Raw genomic sequence first — 6,087 nt, 5'->3', positions numbered from 1 at the left:
GGTCTGTAAAGGGGCATGCATAAGCACACCATTATGCCTATTGTCTCTATTGTCCAATTTACCTGTACCTACTTTGCTTTTGTTTATGTTTATTCCAATACCTGCTATTTTGTACATGATTTGACAAATAAACCTGCTATCTTGTACATGTTTTAATAAATAAACAGACAGACAAACAAACAAACGAAGTGTGATTGGACACACAAGGAATTTGTCTTGGTGCATATGCTCTCAGTGTACATAAAAAAAATACATTCATCAAGAATCATAAGGTACAATACTTAATGATAGTCCGGGTACAAATAAGTAATCAAATCATATTAGGAACCAGTCAACATAAATTGTAAGGATACAAGCAACAAAGTTACAGTCATACATTCATTAGTTGGGATGAGATGGGTAATGGAAACAATGAGAAGATTAATAGGAGTGCAGACTTAGTAAATAATGTTTTTGTGTCTAGGTATTCTAGTGTGCAGTGCTCTATAGCAGCGTTTCCCAACCGGTGTGCCGCGGCACAGTGGTGTGCCGCGGCGAGAGGCGGCGGAGGAGAGTGGGCGGATCGGGCGGGCAATGGGGCAGGGCGGAGAAGCCAGGGGCGCGTTTGGCCGGAGGCACCGTGGGGAGGCAGGGGCAGCCGCGGCTCCCTTTACTCCTACTGCTGCACCACCCTGCCCCTGTTCCCCACGGTGCCTCCGGCCAAACGCGCCCCTGGCTTCTCCGTCCTGCCCCATTGCCTGCCCGATCCGCCCACTCTTCTCCGCCACCGCCTCCTGCCTTGGGGCGAGGAATCCGAGAGTCCGGGACTGTGTGGCTTTGCGCCATGAAGAGAAAACGGCCGACTTTTCCCTGCTGCCGTTTTCTCTTCATGGCGCAAAGCCAGGGCCGCCGATAGACGGGTACTACAGGGAGCGCGCTACCGGGCCCCGGGCAAATTGGGGCCCGCAGTCAGCGGCTCCTTGCACTGAGCTCCCGCTCGCAGCTGTCCCCTGGCTCCTGCTCGATGCCACGGTTTTCGGCGCTGTCCTGCTGGGCCCCAAAGATGGAAGGCAGGAAGGAGGAGAGCTCCATTCTTCTCGCCTTTTTCCCGCCTTCCTTCTTTGGGGCACAGCAGGACAGCGCCGAAAACCGCGGCATCGAGCAGAAGCCGGGGGACAGCTGCGAGCGGGAGCCCCAGGAGGGAAGTACTGGCAGCGCCCCGCCCAGCTGAAGCTTCACTGGCGTCGGCGGCAAATGTCCTTTGTGGCCCGGTGGGAGGGGGGGGCTGCAGCGGCCGCAGGCAGTCGCAGGGAGATGGCTGCGGCGAGAGGGAGCTCCAGGCGGCGGCGAGAGGGAGCGCTCTCTCTCTCTCTCAGCTGACTGCAAGCGGGAGCCCTGACGTGGCGGTCAATTGAGAGAGAGAGAGAAAGAAAGAGAGACATATAAGAGAGGCAGAGAGAGAGAGAAAGAGAGACATAGCAAGAAAGAGAGACAGCAAGAGAGGCAGAGAAAGAGAGAGAGAAAGAGAGACATAGCAAGAGAGGCAGAGAGAGAGAAAAAGAGAGACATAGCAAGAGAGGCAGAGAGAGAGAAAAAGAAAGAGAGACATAGCAAGAGAAAAAGAGAGACTTAGCAAGAGAGGCAGAGAGAGAAAGAGAAAGAGAAAGAAAGAGAGACATAGCAAGAGAGACAGAGAGAGAGAGAAAGAGAGACATAGCAAGAGAGAGAGAGAGAAAGAGGGACATAGCAAGAGAGGCAGAGAAAGAGAGACAGCAAGAGACGCAGAGAAAGAGAGACATAGCAAGAGAGGCAGAGAGAGAGAAAAAGAAAGAGAGACATAGCAAGAGAAAAAGAGAGACTTAGCAAGAGAGGCAGAGAGAGAGAGAGAGAAAGAAAGAGAGACATATAAGAGAGGCAGAGAGAGAGAGAAAGAGAGACATAGCAGGAGAGGCAGAGAGACAGAGCAAGAAAGAGAGACAGCAAGAGAGGCAGAGAAAGAGAGAGAGAAAGAGAGACATAGCAAGAGAGGCAGAGAGAGAGAAAAAGAAAGAGAGACATAGCAAGAGAAAAAGAGAGACTTAGCAAGAGAGGCAGAGAGAGAGAGAAAGAGAAGGAAAGAGAGATAGCAAGAGAGGCAAAGAGAAAGAAAGAGACATATAGCAAGACAGTGAAAGAGAGAGAGAAAAAAGCAAGAAAGAGATAGCAAGAGAGACAGAGAGAGAGAGCAAGGGAGAGAGAAAGACAGAGGAAGTGAAGGAGGGAGAGAGAAAGAGAGCAAAAAAGAGAGGAAGAAAGAAAGACGGATGGAGAGAGAGAAAGAAGGGAAGGAAGGAAAAGAGAGAAAGAGGGAGAAATAGAGCGAAAGGGAGGAAGAGAGAGGGTTTTTTTGTCCAAACTTTTCTTTAGCCCGCCCCCCCCCCTTTCAATGTTCCCCAGGATTTTGAAAATATGAATAATGTGCCGCGGCTCAAAAAAGGTTGGGAAACACTGCTCTATAGCATCATTTTGACGATAGGAGTTGAAATAGTTTGTGTCCAGGATGTGATGTGTCTGTAAATATACTGCTCAAAAAAATAAAGGGAACGCTCAAATAGCACATCCTAGATCTGAATGAATGAAATATTGTCATTGATTACTTTGTTCTGTACAAAGTTGAATGTGCACACCAGTATCTGAAATTGATTGTCAATCAGTGTTGCTTCCTAAGTGGACGGTTTGATTTCACAGAATTTTGATTTACTTGGAGTTATATTGTGTTGCTTAAGTGATCCCTTTATTTTTTTGAGCAGCGTATTTTCACATCCCTTTTTTCTTACTTATGCAGTATACAGGTCCTCAGTGGAAGGCAGGTTGGTAGTAATTGTTTTTTCTGCAGTTCTGATAATCATCTGAAGTCTGTGTTGGTCTTGTTGGGTTGCAGAAACAAACCAGACAGTTATAGAGGTGCAGATATAATATAATCATTAAAATATGATTTTTGACAGCCCAGTTAAAATATTGTCATCCCAATGCAGGCCACAAATTCAAAGGTGATTAAGGAACACTGTATGTATCATTTAGTTTACCTTACTCACAGTGGATAATCCTGCTGAGTCCAGACTCAAAATCACTTTTCATATTTATCAGGCTTGTATATTGCTCATCTGGCTAAAGTTGACTCTCCTATCCATTTCCATAGATAGCAGTTTATTTGCAAAACATACCATGCAAATGTAAAACATTGCAAAACATGCACATGCAAACATATCTAATATTCTATAGTAACTTCTCATGAGATGGACAGTTATATATATTTGATTAATTAATTAATAGTGCCTTTGAATCAGTCTTGACTCCTGCCACCTCCCAGGACAATACTCTGCAGTTTTCTTGGCAAGATTTTTTGGAAATGATTTCTCATTGTTTCCTTCATAGGACTGAGATATTCATTCATTCATTCATTCATTCATTCATTCATTCATTCATTCATTCATTCATTCATTCATTCATTGTATTTAAAAGTTTAAACAAGTGCCATTACTACAGGTAATGAGTGGAGGATAGAGGAGCCTCTTTTTAAAGTGGGAGAACTTGCACAATTGGTGTCTGACTAAATACTTCCCCCACCCACCCACTCTATATGCTGCCCCTCTCTGAAAAGTCGTAATAGTGCCTGGCTGAAGATCATCTAACTTAAGCAAGTGCCTAAGACAGGTCTGGAACTCATAGTCTTTGTGTTTGTAGCCTAGTGCCTGAACCACTATTCCAAAGTGGTTCTCCTGAGCAATATTGTGGAATCCAAGTATTTTCTGTAGCAAAACTATAATTACAATTACTACCATCTGTACCATATTAGCGCACAATGTTGTACTAATGTTTCTTTGTATTATAGCAAGGTTGGAAAAACAATTGGCTCAGTTTACTGTATTAATTTTTACCTGCCTGGAATTCATCATAATCTCATATCTCCCTCTCTCTCCCCTTCTCACTCTCTTTTTGCTATAGGCCACTGTACAGGTGGTCCTTAACAGGGCCGCCATCAGGAATTTTGGGGCCCCATACAGCCTAAGTGTCTGGGGGGGCCCTCCCTTCTTCCTTCCTTCCTTCCTTCCCTTTTTCTTTCTTTTTTCTCTTTTTGTTTTTCTTTTCCTTCCTTCCTTCTTTCCTCCCTCCCTCCCCATCCCCTTCCTTCCTCTTTGTTTCTTTGTTTCTTTCTCTTTCTTTTTTCTTTCTCTTTCTTTCCTTTTTTCTCTTCTTTTTCTTTTCCTCCCTCCCTGCCTCCCTCCCTCCTTCCTTCCTTCCTTCCCTTTTAAATTTTCAAACTGTCTTCTCCATATTCCTGGCTGAGGAATTCTGAAAGCTGCAGTCAACTGGTCTTCAGCCATTGTCCAGCCCTGCACTACGGACCCCTCCCTCCACCCCCTGAAGAGGCCAGGGGCTTCTTTCCAAAGCCAGTGGTAGTGATGCCAGAACCCCCTTCCCTGGGGATGGGAGCGGGGAGGGGGGGGCGGCTCCACTGGTCTCCCTCGACAAAACCTTCAGCAACACACCAGCCCTGCTAGGCAGGCCTCTTAGCCCCGCCAAAGAAATGGGGGTTAAGGAAGACCCCCACCCCCCACCTTGCCCCAAACACTGGCACTCTGCATAACCCATTCGGTGGCTTTGGCTTCCCCTCTGCAGAACAGAAGCTGGGGACCGCTCCCTCCACATACACCGGATCCCTATGGCCCATCCGAGGGCTGGCAAAATAGGTGTGCCCCCCCACCTGCTTTTCTATCTCTCTCTCTTTTTCTCTCTCTTTCTCTCTCTCTCCTTTTCTCTTTCTCTTTCTCTTTTTCTCTCCCTTTTTCTCTTTTTTTCTCTTTCTCTCCCTCTCTTTCTCTTTTTGTCTCCCTTTCTCTCTCTCTTTCTCTTTATATCTTTCTTTTTTCTCTCTCCCCCTCTCTCTTTCTCTCTCCCTCCCTCTCTTTCACTTTCTCTATCTCTTTCTCTCCCTCTCTCCCCTTCTCTCTTTCTTTCTTTCTCTTTTTATCTCCCTTTCTCTTTTTCTCTCTCTTTGTCTCTTTCTATCTCTTTCCCTCCCTCCCTCCCTCTTTCTCTTTTTATCTCTCTCTCTTTTCTCTTTTTATCTTCCTTTCTCTCTTTTTCTCTCTTTCTCTCCCTCTCTCTTTGTCTCTTTCTATCTCTTTCTCTCCCTCCCTCTCCCTTCCTCTTTTTCTCTCTCTCTTTCTCTTTTTCTCTCCCTTTCTCTCTTTTTCTCTCTCTCTTTCTCTCCCCCTCTCTGTCTCTTTCTATCTCTTTCTCTCCCTCCCTCTCTTTCTCTTTTTATCTCTCTCTCTTTTTTTCTCTTTTTATCTCACTTTCTCTCTTTTTCTCTCTATCTTTCTCTCCCCCTCTCTCTGTCTCTTTCTACCTCTTTCTCTCCCTCCCTCTCTCTTCCTCTTTTTATCTCTCTTTTTTCTCTTTTTATCTACCTTTCTCTTTTTTCTCTCTCTTTCTCTCCCTCCCTCTCTCTTTTTATCTCTTTTTTCTCTTTCTCCCTTTTTCTCTTTGTCTCTCTCTTTCTCTCCCCCTCTTTGTCTCTTTCTATCTCTTTCTCTCCCTCCCTCTTTCTTCCTCTTTTTATCTCCCTTTCTCTTTTTCTCTCTTTCTCTCCCCCTCTTTGTCTCTTTCTATCTCTTTCTCTCCCTCCCTCTCTCTTTCTCTTTTTATCTCTCTCTCCCTCCCTTTCTTTCTATCCCTTTCTCTCTCTCTCTCTTTCTCCCCCCCTCTCTCTGAAGTGGGGAGGGCCGGGTTGGCACCAATGGAGCTCGAGACGGGGTGCAAAAGCAAACTACTCTGCCGGCCCGGGCCCGGATGAGGCGAGTGCCCGGCTGCCCAAGCCTCGTTCCCCAATGCCGCCCCCCCCCCGAAGGGACTCCGACCTTCGCCACGCGCTTTACTTTATTCCGGGAGCACCGCGCTGCCAAAGGCTCCGTCGGGGCTTCGAGTCCAGGGCGTGCCCTTTTCTTGCAAATGAGTCCCGCTCCCGTTGGTTAGGCAGGCGGCCGGCAAGAGAGGGCCAGTACTGCGCCTGTGCTCACTGGGCACAAATTACTGCGGGCGCCAGGGCCCAGGGGGCCGGCAAAA

This window comes from Erythrolamprus reginae, chromosome 1 (genome assembly GCF_031021105.1).
Source record: "Erythrolamprus reginae isolate rEryReg1 chromosome 1, rEryReg1.hap1, whole genome shotgun sequence".
NCBI classification, from domain to species: Eukaryota; Metazoa; Chordata; class Lepidosauria; order Squamata; family Dipsadidae; genus Erythrolamprus; species Erythrolamprus reginae.
The sequence above is the reverse complement of the archived record's forward strand: the minus strand, read 5'-3'. Positions refer to the sequence as shown.